Source organism: Triticum urartu, chromosome 2A (genome assembly GCF_056163025.1).
Source record: "Triticum urartu cultivar PI428250 chromosome 2A, HENAU_Tu73, whole genome shotgun sequence".
Lineage (NCBI taxonomy): Eukaryota > Viridiplantae > Streptophyta > Magnoliopsida > Poales > Poaceae > Triticum > Triticum urartu.
This window is the reverse complement of record NC_141874.1, coordinates 364,346,276-364,359,871: the sequence shown is the minus strand read 5'-3', so window position 1 is coordinate 364,359,871 and position 13,596 is coordinate 364,346,276. Positions and strand designations below refer to the sequence as shown.

General features: G+C 44.3%; 1 long non-coding RNA gene across 8 annotated transcripts; it reads right to left on the bottom strand.

Moving 5' to 3' along the window:
• Positions 1–1,163: 1,163 nt before the first annotated feature.
• Positions 1,164–5,433, bottom strand: LOC125537376 (uncharacterized). 8 transcript variants are annotated; one of them, XR_015616471.1, is made up of 5 exons: positions 5,097–5,433; positions 4,838–4,959; positions 3,623–3,723; positions 3,063–3,270; positions 1,164–1,473 (listed from the first exon to the last, which is right to left on the bottom strand). It is a non-coding gene; the product is annotated as an uncharacterized LOC125537376 (long non-coding RNA). The 8 variants fall into 8 exon arrangements; XR_015616473.1 differs by having other exon boundaries at positions 3,623–3,711; XR_015616472.1 differs by having other exon boundaries at positions 4,842–4,959.
• Between the last annotated feature and the right edge of the window lie 8,163 nt (positions 5,434–13,596).

The following is a 13,596-nucleotide window of genomic DNA, read 5'->3' as shown; positions in this document are numbered from 1 at the left end:
CACAAAACACTCAATGCTATAAGCGCACACAAGCAGACCCTACCCCTATGAGCACCTTTGAGAGAGTGAGCCAGCATATGATCTTGAGATTTTACGAAGTCACCATAGGTGCCTCGTAGTCGAGGGGAATGTCTCCTCCCACTAAACGCATATTGCCAGAAAATACTAAAATTAATCCAGGATAAATGAGAGCACCGGGACTTTAACCCTAGCGGGCTGGGAAAACCACTGTCCTCAACCACAAGTTGGTTAGCACCACAAAATGTATATGGTGACCATGATGCGCTTATTTTGAAGTCCAGGGACCATATTGTGCTTTCGTATCAAATACAATGACCGTAAGTGTCGTAACAAAATACGGAGCACGCATCAAATACAATGTTCGTCAGTGTTGAAAGTGCTAGTGATCGACTAGAGGGGGGTGAATAGGCTATTTTTATGAAAGTCTTCAAAACATGGAAGTTTCGAAGACAAACGATAGAAATAAACCTATTATCATGCAGCGGAAGGTAGACTACACTAGGCAAACCATAGTCAAATATTCAATGAAGTGAAAGCACAATGACTAATAGCAGCTAGGCAGTAAAGATCAGGTAGGAAGATATTGTGAAGCCAATCAGAACAAGCAGTCACTCAATGAAGACAAAAACTAATGCAATCAGGCAATGACTTCACCAGGGCCAACAGTAAGTAAAGGAATGGGAAGGATGAAACCAGTGACTCGTTGAAGACAATGATTTGTTGGACCAGTTCTAGTTGCTGTGACAACTGTACGTCTGGTTAGGGAGGCTGAGATTCAACTACACCACAACACTGATGTAAGGACAAAAAATCTGCTGGGAGAAGGCACTTTAAAGGGCAGACAAACTGCCAGGACAGTGTTTCTCCCGGCAGATAGAACTACCACGAGAACGGCTGCCGGGGATTACATCTCCCGGCAGATTCTTTGCCCTTGCCCATCTATTTGCCGGCAGTCCATTTTCTCCTAACAGATTGGTCAAGGAACAAGTTACTATAGTTACCAGCAATTCAACTGACGGCACAAGCATGTTTGCCCGGCAGTTATTATGCCAGCACGTTTATTTCACTACCAAACTATTATGGGCATCCCTATACAAGCATGTTCAGGCAATCATGGCATATCACACAATTTATACAGAGACTTCATCAATCAAAGTAACATATAGGCCTCATCAGAACCTTAAAATATATTCAATAAACACAAGGTTTTTCCACAAAAGGAGAAGTACATATATGTTTCTAGATGTGCCAGACTACAAAAATGAAGTAGTACCACAAAAGTAGTACATAAATTTCTAGATGTGCCACAACCAAAATAAGCATAGCAATCTCCAGATTCAACAAATAAGACATATGGCATTATCACTCCACCAACTTCATTGTAGGTCTTCCAAATCTTCAACAGCTTGAAGATCTTCCAAACCTCCATCAACTTGTGTACCTTTGCGAAACCTGCAACATATCGGAAACTCAAAATGAAGATTATAGCTATGTCAGTAGGTAAGAAAGAAGTTAAGAAACAAGACAAACACGAGAAGAATCTATGAACTGCACGCCACATAGAATCTGGGACCAGAAAAAAAAGACCAGGCAATATTAAAGTGAGTATGGGCCATTTCTGCAACCCTCTCTGGCTTCCATATGGAATTTTCGAGGCTTGCATATGAAATTTTTGCAAGGTTTCAGCTGCTCACACTGAGACATGTATGTGCCTCTTTTTTTTAATTTGCAAACTTATGCTAAATGTGAGGCTTTTGTTCTATGACATGTACATGTAAAACCAAGCAGCATGAGGCATACTAGGAAAACAAGCATGGACCTAAAAGTGCAAAGGAAGCAAATATGACACATCCTTTCACAGTTCCAATTCCAAGAGGAGTTGCTTCCACAATTACTGTATAAAATCTTCTTTTTGTAAACTTGAGTACTATATAAAGTTCAGGACATGAAAATCCTTGGAAACATACAAACAAAAATACAGAATATGATTATGTCGTCTACCACTCTACATACAAACAAACATACAACCACAACCAGCGGCATTCTTTTCTAATTGATTTGCTATTGTGGTGAGAGCATTGATTACGAGTCGAGGGACTAGTCAAGACTAGTCGCTAGACAAGTCTATGAGTCGCATTCTGGGTGTCGACTAGAAATCTCGTGTAGACTAGTTCACCGAGTCAAGGAGTCGTAGACTAGTCGTGCACCTTGAGTCGTTCGACTCAATTTTTTTAGGGATTGGGAGGGGATAAGTGAGCCAGCCACCCTGCCCCTTTCCCTCCATTGCTTATGCTCTTCATGGATCTGCACTCCTCTGCTCTGGCCCTTTCCCTCCATTCTTTCTGCTCTCCCTAGATCTGCCCTACGGTCTCCGTCTGCTACCTTTTGGCTACTGGATCCGCTTGTCCCTCAGGTTGCAGTAAGCAAGCAAGCATACTAGCAAAGTAATTTCTCCCTTCTCTTCTTCCCTTCTTTGATTCGATTTTTACCCCTTGCCCTCTTCCTTATTTCGTTTTGCTTGCTTCAGTTTCAAGATCCTTAGGTCTGAAGTGCAATGTCTATGCCGGAAATATCTCATGTATTGTATTCAGCAGCTGCAGCTTAGGCCAATGAGCAATATGATCCATCGAAGGATCCTGCAAGAAGCCAACTAGGAGCAAGGATCCAACATGAAATATGCTTACTGGCCTAATCTGCAGAACAAATTGATGCTCTAATGCACTTTCTATAGTATATATTACATATTAATACTAGGTTTTAGTAATTGATTGCTGCAAGTTGTGAACTACAGTACCATGTCGACTAGTCCAGCAGTAGTCTAGACTAGTCACGATTAGTCTATGAGTCTCAACCTTTGAACGACTCATCTGAATCGTCGACTCGTAAACGTTGGGTGAGAGTGTGAAATGTGATTGCAAATAGTAAAAAGCATCATCCTGGAGAATGTAGAGCAGTAGATGTAAAAAAAATAGACCTCAATCAATAAAAAGAATGACCCACTTAGACCTGAGCTTAATAGCCAAGAGAAACATGAATATTACCTACTCGGCATGCTTGTGGTCGAATTCCTGCTTTTGCCGCGGACTTGTCTACTTCCTACTGCATACATAGAAGCAAAGTTGTTTAAGCAATCAACGCAATATTAGTGTACTTGCTCTGGTTCATCTTTTAAACAATAACAACGAATCAGCATGTGGCTCCAAACTCTGCTTCCTTGCCATAAGTAATCCATAAACATCAGATGGGAAACTGGACAAGTGAAAATAACAGATTATAAATAACTGTGTTTTTGCAAAGCTGCTATTATTATTAAGCAAAGAAAATGAGCTTGTTACTTAATTATTCTTTAACATCTTGTAAACGAGCTTTTCGCGACAACAACAAAAAGACATCTTGTACATTAGCTTGTTCCTTATACTTTGACATCTAGTTAAGCAGAGAACAAGAAAACACTTTCACTGATAGTTTTTCAAGTGACATCCAAAGCCATGAAAGTAGGCTGCTAAATTATCACATTATTTGCATAAGATAGAAGCTCACAAAAGAAGCGCTTATAATTAATAGCGGCATGAACCAGAATGAGCAGAGTATCTATACATACATTTTGATTAGTACACAGTGAGCAGAATGTCCAATTTCCCTTCCATACACAAGACTTCAAGCAATAATGAATTCACTTCGTAAAGCTTTCTGTAGAAACAACTAAAAGATACATGAGAGTGATAGTAAGCATTGGACCAATTTGTACTTCTGACATACATCTCTGCAATATCAAGTCATGGCAAAGTCTAGATTTTTCGACACACTCATGAGTCATGACAAACCATACTATCACACATTGTTCTTACCAACAAATATACATTACTACATGTGTAACCACGACCAAGCATTGAAACCATACATCAATCAGTAACTTGCACTGCTCAATTTTGGAACTAAAAATAAGACATGAGCAGATAAATGGGATCTCAAATACACCCTACAAACAAAAGGGGGTGCAGAATTACATGGCTAACCAGCTAGCCAAGTGCACAACCTACAGGCAAGTGCACAAGCTACAGTACAGTTCACCAATGCCAGACTAGCACATGAACAAGCCACCAACAGTGTAAGAATTTTTTACCAAATGAGCATTGCACCCAATTTGTTAGGCATAAGAAAAACTAGACCAGTAGGGGAAGAAGCCCTACTGATTTTTTAATTAAGAGGAGAATGTGAGACAGCATAGTATGAGCCGAGGCTCGAACCTGCGTCGGCCAGCTTACACAGCCGTTCGCTGACCACTGGGCTAGAAGCCCATCCACATTTGTAAGGCATACAAATAAGCCACCGACAGTAAACAACATTTCATTTAAATATTGTGCTTGTTACCCTACAAACCATGAGGGTAGAGTACAGAGAAAATAACAGGACATAGCTCCATTTCTGTTTCCAACAATAAGGCAAGTGCACAGCCTACAAGAAATCAGTTTTGAACTTTTGATGTGAAGGAAAAAGGCAAGTGCACAGCCTATAGTACAGTTCACCTAATATGCATCCATGTAATCCTTCTATTTATTTGTTTTGAGAGAAATTCTGTAAACTGTGTAGTCCTACAATCATGCACTCTACAATATAGGAAAGTAAAACTCAGACAAGAGAGCGCTTGTTTGCCCCTGATGCAACAGAAGACTAAATAGAAAACTTGTAGAAGTTACGTAGAGCAAAGATTTATTTAGGCTATCAGCCTCATTGGGGTTCAGAAGGATTAAATCAGCACCTAGAGAAAATACAAATATTACATAAGAGTAATCAACAGACCACTGATTCGAATTACCTACTTGTTCTTCTCTCATTTGAAGAACACACCAACAACATTGCAGACACAATCTCATCCGAAGAACACACCAACACCATTGCACTCACCCACCTCATCAGAAGAACTACTGGCTCCATCGTCTGCACGAGGATCATTAGGAGAAGTAGTAGCATCAGGAACATCTTCTAGGGAAAAAGCAGAAGAAAGAAAATGAGGGGAACAAGGTATTCCTCGCGCCCTCCCAGAAATTGTGAGATTCTGCTCCAAGGGCACGCACCTTAGGGAGGAAGCCTGCTCGGGGGAGGAATCTCGCGAAGTAGAGTGGTGGCGAGGGAAGGCATTCGAGGAGGGTAGTCGCCGGTTGAGTGGCTCGGCGACAGTGGTGGTCCGGGTTAGTGGGGTGCTGCCAGCGCTGCTGTTGGGTAGTTAGGGGCGACGGCGGCAGTGGTCGGGGTGGAGGGCTGTCCGCGTCGATGGGATGGCGGGTGCGACAGCGGCGGCGGGATGGTTGGGGGCGGCGGCGGGATGGTGGAGGGCACGGGTGGATCGGGATGTAGATTTGGGGGCGGCCGTGACCTAGGTTTTTTTCTTTTTGGAGGGGAGGTTGTGGCTGACTTTGGATGGAGGGCCCGCGCGTCTATAATTATTTTGGACCAAAATTTTCGTCTCTCGCGCACTCTCCCCTCCCTAGCGCGTGCTTTATGACCGATGCTATTCGGCCTCGCGTCCAGGACGGTCCCCGGCAGATTAGAGGCCACGATTTAGTTGTCCCGGCAGATAAGGTGCCCTTAAATTTACCGGCAGATAAGGTGCCCGCATTGCTCAAGTTCTAACGGTAGTTCCTATGCCCTGAGATACTTGTGCCGGCAGTAAAAAATGTCCCGACAGTTCACATGCCCTTGTTTACGTATTTCTCCCGGCAGTTAACTGCCCCTAATTACGTGTTGTGGTGTAGTATTGGGTTTAGCATGATTATTGTTACTACTAGAAGAAGAATCTTTCTTACTCTTGTTGCTAGATTTAACTTGTGGCATGTAAGTAGACACGAGTAAACGCTTGGCAATGTAAGAAGAACTTTTCTTGCGAAGATAATCATTGATCGCTTTTAAGAACCCATGCTCTTGCTCAAGGTTGAGCTTTTCAAAGTGCAACTTTTCATGAGTCTCTAAAAGCTCTCGATGATTTTTCAAGGTAGTTTCATGAGCTAACTTAAGAGTGTTTAGTTCTTTAGTTAGACACTCAATCTCCTTCTTATCATCGTCATTCGTTTTATCTTGATTAGCATGATTAATAGCAAGTTCATCATAGTTTTCATCACTAGAATTGTCAACAAGTAAATCATCATCACCTAGCAAATCATCTTCGTCACTATTGAAATCAACATACTCGGGGTGTGATACCTTTGGGCCTTTAGCCATGAAGCATCTTCGAATTCCTTCATTTGGTGACTCAAATATGTCGTAGGAGTTTGTTGACACAAGTGCTAGACCGACAACACCTTCATCTTGAGTATATTCAGAGTCGGAGTGATAACTTCTCTCGGAGTTATTGTCGGAGTCGGAGCCGGATACCCATTCACCAACATGAGCTTGATGTCTTCATTTTGTGTAGCTCCTTGATGATTTGTCCTTCCTTTCTGAATCCTTGCTTCTCCGTGATGTTCTTCGTTCATAATGGTCATCTCTACTCCTTCTCTCTCTTGGTGGTGATTCTTCTCTTCTACTTCTTCTTTTGGAGAGTCTTCTCTTCTTTTGTAGGGAGCCGTACACTCATTGGAGTAGTGTCTGGGTCTTCCACAATTGTAGCAATTTCGTTCACGACTTGAAGATCTTTTGTCATTGTAGGACCTTGACTTGGAACTTCTCTCCTTGCTTCTACTCTTGTAGAACTTGTTGAAGTTCTTCACCGTTAGGCTCAATTCTTCACTAAAGGCTTGTTTCTCACTTGATGATGTGGGAGCATCACATGAGGCTTTGTAAGCACCACTTGACTTGTTGTGAAGCTCTTCCTTATCCTTAAGTGACATCTCATGAGCAACAATTCTTTCAATGACTCCGTTGGCTTGAGATCTTTGTAATTGGGCATCATGTGGATCAATGTGCATAGGGTATCATATTTTCCATCCAAGGTTCTTAGGATCTTCTTGATGATGAATCTATTGGTTATCTCTTCACTTCCTAAGCCGACAATCTCATTTGTGATGAGAGCAAGCCTAGAGTACATTTCAGCGACACCTTCACCATCCTTCATTTTGAACTTGTCAAGATGTCTTTAAAGCACATCCAATTTGGATTCCTTGACGGTGTCAGTACCTTCGTGCATATCAATCAAAGTGTCCCAAATTTCCTTTGCATTCTCAAGACGGCCGATTTATTTGAATTCTTCGGGGCATAATCCGTTGAATAGAATATCACAAGCTTGAGCATTGTATTGCAGCATCTTCAACTCTTCTGCGGTAGCTTCATGGTTCGGTTCTCACCCATCAAAGAATTCACCTTGCAAGACAATACACACAATAACCCAAATGGCGGGGTTATGTCCAAGAATATGCATTTTCATCTTATGCTTCCAACTAGCAAAATTGGTACCATCAAAGTAAGGACCTCTACGGTGGTAATTTCCCTCGCTAGAAGCCATACTCTCCTAGGTTGTGAAACCAAGGCTATGATCACCAAAAGTTATGGAAATCAAGACAAATGGAGACCTTAGCTCTAATACCACTTGTAGGATCGAAAGTATGTCTAGAGAGGGGGTGATTAGACTACTTGACCAAATAATAATCTAGCCTTTTCCCAATTTTAAGTCTTGGCAGATTTTAGCAACTTAGCACTAGTCAAGCTATCACCATACACATGCAAGTATAAGAGTATATCAGCGGAATGTAAAACATTGCACATGAAGGTAAAGGGAGGAGTTTGGAGGGAGCAAACGCAATGTAGACACGGAGATTTTTGGCATGGTTCCGATAGGTGGTGCTATCGTACATCCACGTTGATGGAGACTTCAACCCACGAAGGGTAACGGTTGCGCGAGTCCACAGAGGGCTCCACACATGAAGGGTCCATGAAGAAGCAACCTTGTCTATCCCACCATGACCATCTCCCACGAAGAACTTGCCTCACTAGGGTAGATCTTCACGAAGTAGGAGATCTCCTTGCCCGTACAAACTTCTTGGTTCAACTTCAGAATGTTGACTGAGGCTCCCAAGTGACACCTAACCAATCTAGGAGACACCACTCTCCAAAAGGTAATAGACGGTGTGTTGATGATGAACTCCTTGCTTTTGTGCTTCAAATGATAGTGTCCCCAACACTCAACTCTCTCTCACTGATTTGGATTTGTTGGAAAGATGATTTGAGTGGAAAGCAACTTGGAGAAGGCTAGAGATCAAGATTCATATGGTTGGAATGGAATATCTTGACCGCAACACATGAGTAGGTGGTTCTCTCTCAGAAAATGTATGAGGAAGTGTATGGATGTTCTGATGGCTCTCTCCACGAATGAAGAGTGGGTGGAGGGGTATTTATAGCCTCCACACAAAATCTAACCGTTACACACAAATCACCCAACTCGGTGGGACCGAATAATGAAACTCGGTTGGACCGATTTAGTTCAAAATGTGAACGTTAGGATTTTCGTGGGACCGACATGTCAACTCGGTGAGACCGATTTCATTAGGGTTAGGGCATAATGTAATCTTGGTGAGACCAATTACACAAACTCGGTGGGACCGATGTTGGTAATAAGCTAACTAGAGAGTTGGTCAGGCAAACTCGGTGGGACCGATTCGCTCATCTCAGTGAGACCAAAACGTTACAAAGGGGAAACAGAGAGTTTGCATTGCGAACTCGGTGGGACCGATCACTCATTTCGGTTGGACCAAAATGTTACGAAGGGAAACAGAGAGTTTGCAACCCCATCTTGGTGAGACCGAGATCCCTATCGGTGAGACCGAAAAGATTAGGGTTTTGTGGCATTGGCTATGTCAAAGGAACTCGGTGGCGCCGGATAGAAAGATTCGGTGGGGCTGAGTTTGACTTTTGGTTTGGGACATATGTGGATATGATAAAGTGGTTGAGGGTTTTGGAGCATATCACTAAGCTTTTTGAGAAAGTAACCTATTAAGCAACACCTCATCCCCTTTTCCTATGGACTCAATGTGATCTTGGATCACTAAAAGTAAAATGTAGATTCTTGAGCTTTAGAGCTTGAGCCAATCTTTTGTCCTTAGCATTTTGAGGGGTCCACATTTCTAATCCATGCCATGCCAATCATTGAGCTTTCCTGAAATATTTATATTGAAATAGTATTAGCTCAATGAGCTATATGTTGTTAGGAATTACCAAAAGCACCCAGGGATAGTTGCACTTTTAGACAACACCTCAACCAACCATACAAAATTCATGCAAACACGGCGATATTTCAAATAAACAATGACGGAATTCATATAAAATATCGGATTTTGATACAAACATGACGGATTTCATTACATTCCAATCAACTAAGCAATGCTAGTCCTGAATAGCACATGTATAATAATACCTAGCATAAATGGTTGCCCACCGATCCATTTGTCTTCCTCATGTCCGGCAGAATGATCACCGGACTGCCGGGAGCCCCAGAGGTATATGCTTCGGCACAAAGGATGGCTCGCTTCCCCACTGCTCAACTGACATCGTCGGCTAATTCCCAAGATGGAGGTGGAAGGGGGCTTCTCCGCTTCCGTGGAGCCCATGCGGGGTCGACGAAGGTCCTCGCAACAAAAGGATCCAGCTAGACAAGTACTGTGTACGCCAACGTCGCCTAGGTGGTGGCCTTCATGGGACCCAAGCAGCGGCGGCCTCCCATGTTCTACTTCTTGATGATGGGGGTGGACGCGGAGGCGCTGGCCACGGACTTCTCGCTCTTCGTGCACCCGACTTCTGTCTTTGCTTGCATGGCGCGGCCGCAAGCATGGGAGTCTCGGCCACAGAATAGGGAGACATGGTCACAGACACGGAAGGCGCGGTACGAGGCGGCGGTGTGGAATGACAGAGACGACGCCCGTGCTCCCTGCAGTGCCAGCGTGGAGCAGCTTGCCGCTCCTCGTCGAGCTGGCCTAGAGCGGTGAGTTGCTGAACCGTGCGTCGGCTTGGGGCGGCAACTGGCTCCGTTGGGCGAGGGAGGGAGGTGGATCAGCAACTACATAGCTCATATCTGGCGGGCTCGACGGGCCACCTAGCCGGCTTGGATGTCGGATAACTACTCTTCGTAATCCATTGTTATAGTGGACAAAAGGGTGAAGGAGGAGATAGGGGAGCGGCAGAGGTGTGTGATTCTTGGCCGGCGTTTGGCCTCATTTAAATAGGAGATTAATAGACAGTGGACGAGAGGAGCTTAGCCGTCGTTGCATTTAATGCCGGCCCGGTGATGAATGGACGTGTGTCCAGAGTGGGTTTCTCGGCTTCCACACAGGTTTCATGGATGCGTTTGAACGCGGCAAGGAGGCGTGTTTAGCCGGGCATGCATCGAGCGGCGCCCTCGACTCTGACATACGACACCGCGCCGTTCTTCCACTGACATGTGGGTTGGTTGGGTACCTGGCCTGCATATTAGTGACCCAACACAGGCAGCGCATGACGGAGGAGCTTTTGGTGGGCCAGGGCGGTCAGAAGCAGGCATTTCATAAAATGATGATTGTTCATTGAGTGTGACATCATCTATTTCATGTAGATAAGCCTACTATATAATGTAAGAGAATTTTAAAATTTTCATATATACGTTGATAGCCCGTTTGATACATTGTGATTCGTAAAGGCCGCTGCAAACATCAATGTTCTGCTTATCACAGATAAGATTGATTAATACCCATAACATTCCATGTCCTTAACAAAGGGTGCATGCATGTATAGGTTGAGCGTGTGTCTTGCGTCATGTGCTGTGTGCATGCAGGCGTGCGAGTGTTGCGTGCGTGCATGTGTACGTTTCAATGTTGCATCCATGTGTGCGTGCGTGCATGTGTTCATGTGTATGGTTCAGTGTTCCATGCCTGCATGCGTGCGTGTGTCCATGAGTGCATGTGTACGTGTCAGTGTTGCATGCCTGCATGCGTGCATGTATTCATGCAAGTGTTGCGTGCGTGCATGTGTACGTGCGGGGTGAGGCTACACGTCAGTCGACTGACTTTTTCATCTTTGGTTAGTCGATTTTCCAGTCGTTGGATACAAAATTAAGGGCCTGTAGTTCATCTTCAACCTCCACCCCCATGAGCCGCTAGCCACCACTGGACGAACCGCCGGCACCTGCCGCCCGTGGCTGGCGGCGCTCCTGCGCCACCTCGCCGCCCCGAAACCACTCCCCACCGCCGCCCCGGCCATCCCTCTAGCCCCCCCCCCCCCCCCCGCGTCGAGCTTTTTCTCCAGCGATCCCCACACCACTGCCCCACCATCGTGCCCCTACCATCGGCGATTGCCAACCAGAGGTATCATGACTTCAAATCCCCACTGGCCACTAATTTATTACCATTTATGTCTTTCATATACGCGCTGACGGGTGGGCCCTATGGTAATGTGCACTGTTGAATGTGGACCATTTGACTGGTCAATTGATCGTGTCATCAACAAATTACGGAGCTGTATGGTGAGCTAGAGACCATATGTTCACCATAAAATGTATTTTATTAACAGAATACAGACTCACACTACCATTTCTTTCTTTCATATACGCGCTGACAGGTGGGCCCCATGGTTACACGTGCTAATGGCGCAACACTAGTTGCGCCACATGGAACGTTTGACTTGTCAATTGATCGTGTTATCAACAAAATACAGAGTTGTATGGGTGAGACAGTGACCATATAATCACGACATGTATTTTTTTAACACGGTACAGATGCAAGCGCTCATATATACGCGCAAACACTCAATGCTATAAGCGCACACAAGCAGACCCTACCCCTATGAGCACCTTCGAGAGAGTGAGCCAGCACCGTCGAGGGGAATATCTCCTCCCACTGAACGCACATCGCCAGAAAATACTGAAATTAATCCAAGATAAATGAGAGCACCGGGACTTTAACCCTAGCGGGCTGGGGAAACCACTGTCCTCAACCACAAGTTGGTTAGCACCACAAAATGTATATGGTGACCATGATGCGCTTATTTTGAAGTCCAGGGACCATATCGTGCTTTCGCATCAAATACAATGACCGTAAGTGTTGTAACAAAATACGGAGCACGCATCAAATACAATGTCCGTCAGTGTTGAAAGTGCTAGTGATCGACTAGAGGGGGGTGAATAGGCGATTTTTATGAAAGTCTTCAAAACATGGAAGTTTCGAAGACAAACGATAGAAATAAACCTATTATCATGCAGCGGAAGGTAGACTACACTAGGCAAACCATAGTCAAGTATTCAATGAAGTGAAAGCACAATGACTAATAGCAGCTAGGCAGTAAAGATCAGGTAGGAAGATATTGTGAAGCCAATCAAAACAAGCAGTCACTCAATGAAGACAAAAGATAATGCAATCAGGCAATGACTTCACCAGGGCTAACAGTAAGTAAAGGAGTGGGAAGGATGAAACCAGTGACTCGTTGAAGACAATGATTTGTTGGACCAGTTCCAGTTGCTGTGACAACTGTACGTCTGGTTAGGGAGGCTGAGATTCAACTTAGAAGACCTCGTCTTCACCTTATTCCCCTTGAGCTAAGGACACCCAGTCCTCGCCCAATCCCTCTGGTAAGTCTTCAAGGGAGACTTCCAAACCTTCACAGACTTCGTTCACCGGCGATCCATAATGACTCTTGGATGCTCAGAACGCGACGCCTAACCGGCCGGAGGATTTACAGTCCTCAAGTGTAATAAGCCTTCAGATCACACAGACAGGAAGACTTAAGTGATGCCTAACACTCTTTGGCTCTGGGTGTTTAGGGCTTTATCCTCGCAAGGAATTCTCTCTCAAAGGCTTCGAGATGGGTTGCTCTCAAACGACAAAAGCCGTGCACTAACTCTGAGCAGCCAACCGTTTATGGTTGTAGGGGTGGGCTATTTATAGCCACTAGGCAACCCGACCTGATTTGTTCGAAATGACCCTTGGTCACTAAGGAACTGACACGTGTTCCAACGGTCAGATTTCAAACACACACGACAACTTTACTTGGGCTACAAGCAAAGCTGACTTATCCAACTCTGGACAAGATTTGCTCTCATAGTCTTCACTCGAAGACAAGATTTTGGTTAAGCATCACTTCAGTCATTCTGACTGGTTCACTTGGACCCCACTTAACAGTATGGTGGTTCCTATGACTCAACAAAGAAGAAAAAGAACGACGAAACAACTAAGTCTTCGCGCTCCATAGTCTTCATGCGATGTCTTCTCTTGTCATAGTGTTCAATGTGAATGTCTTCACATACCACCTTTGACTTCAATGTCTTCATTCATTTTTAGGGGTCATCTCTGGTAGGAAAACCGAATCAATGAGGGACTTCTACCTGTGTTATCCTGCAATTTTCACAAACACATTAGTCCCTCAACCAGGTTTGTCGTCAATACTCCAAAACCAACTAGGGGTGGCACTAGATGCATTTACAATCTCCCCCTTTTTGGTGATTGATGACAAACTGGTTGAAGTTTTCAATGGGGAATAAAATATGTGAAATTGTAAAGGATAGGGTATTGTCTTCATAAGTTGCAAGGGCTCCCCCTGAAGATGTGCATATAAGTAATTTGCTTTTGGAATGCAAATGCACATGGCAGGTTGTACTTGTGGAGATCCTCTTCAACTTATGATGACAAG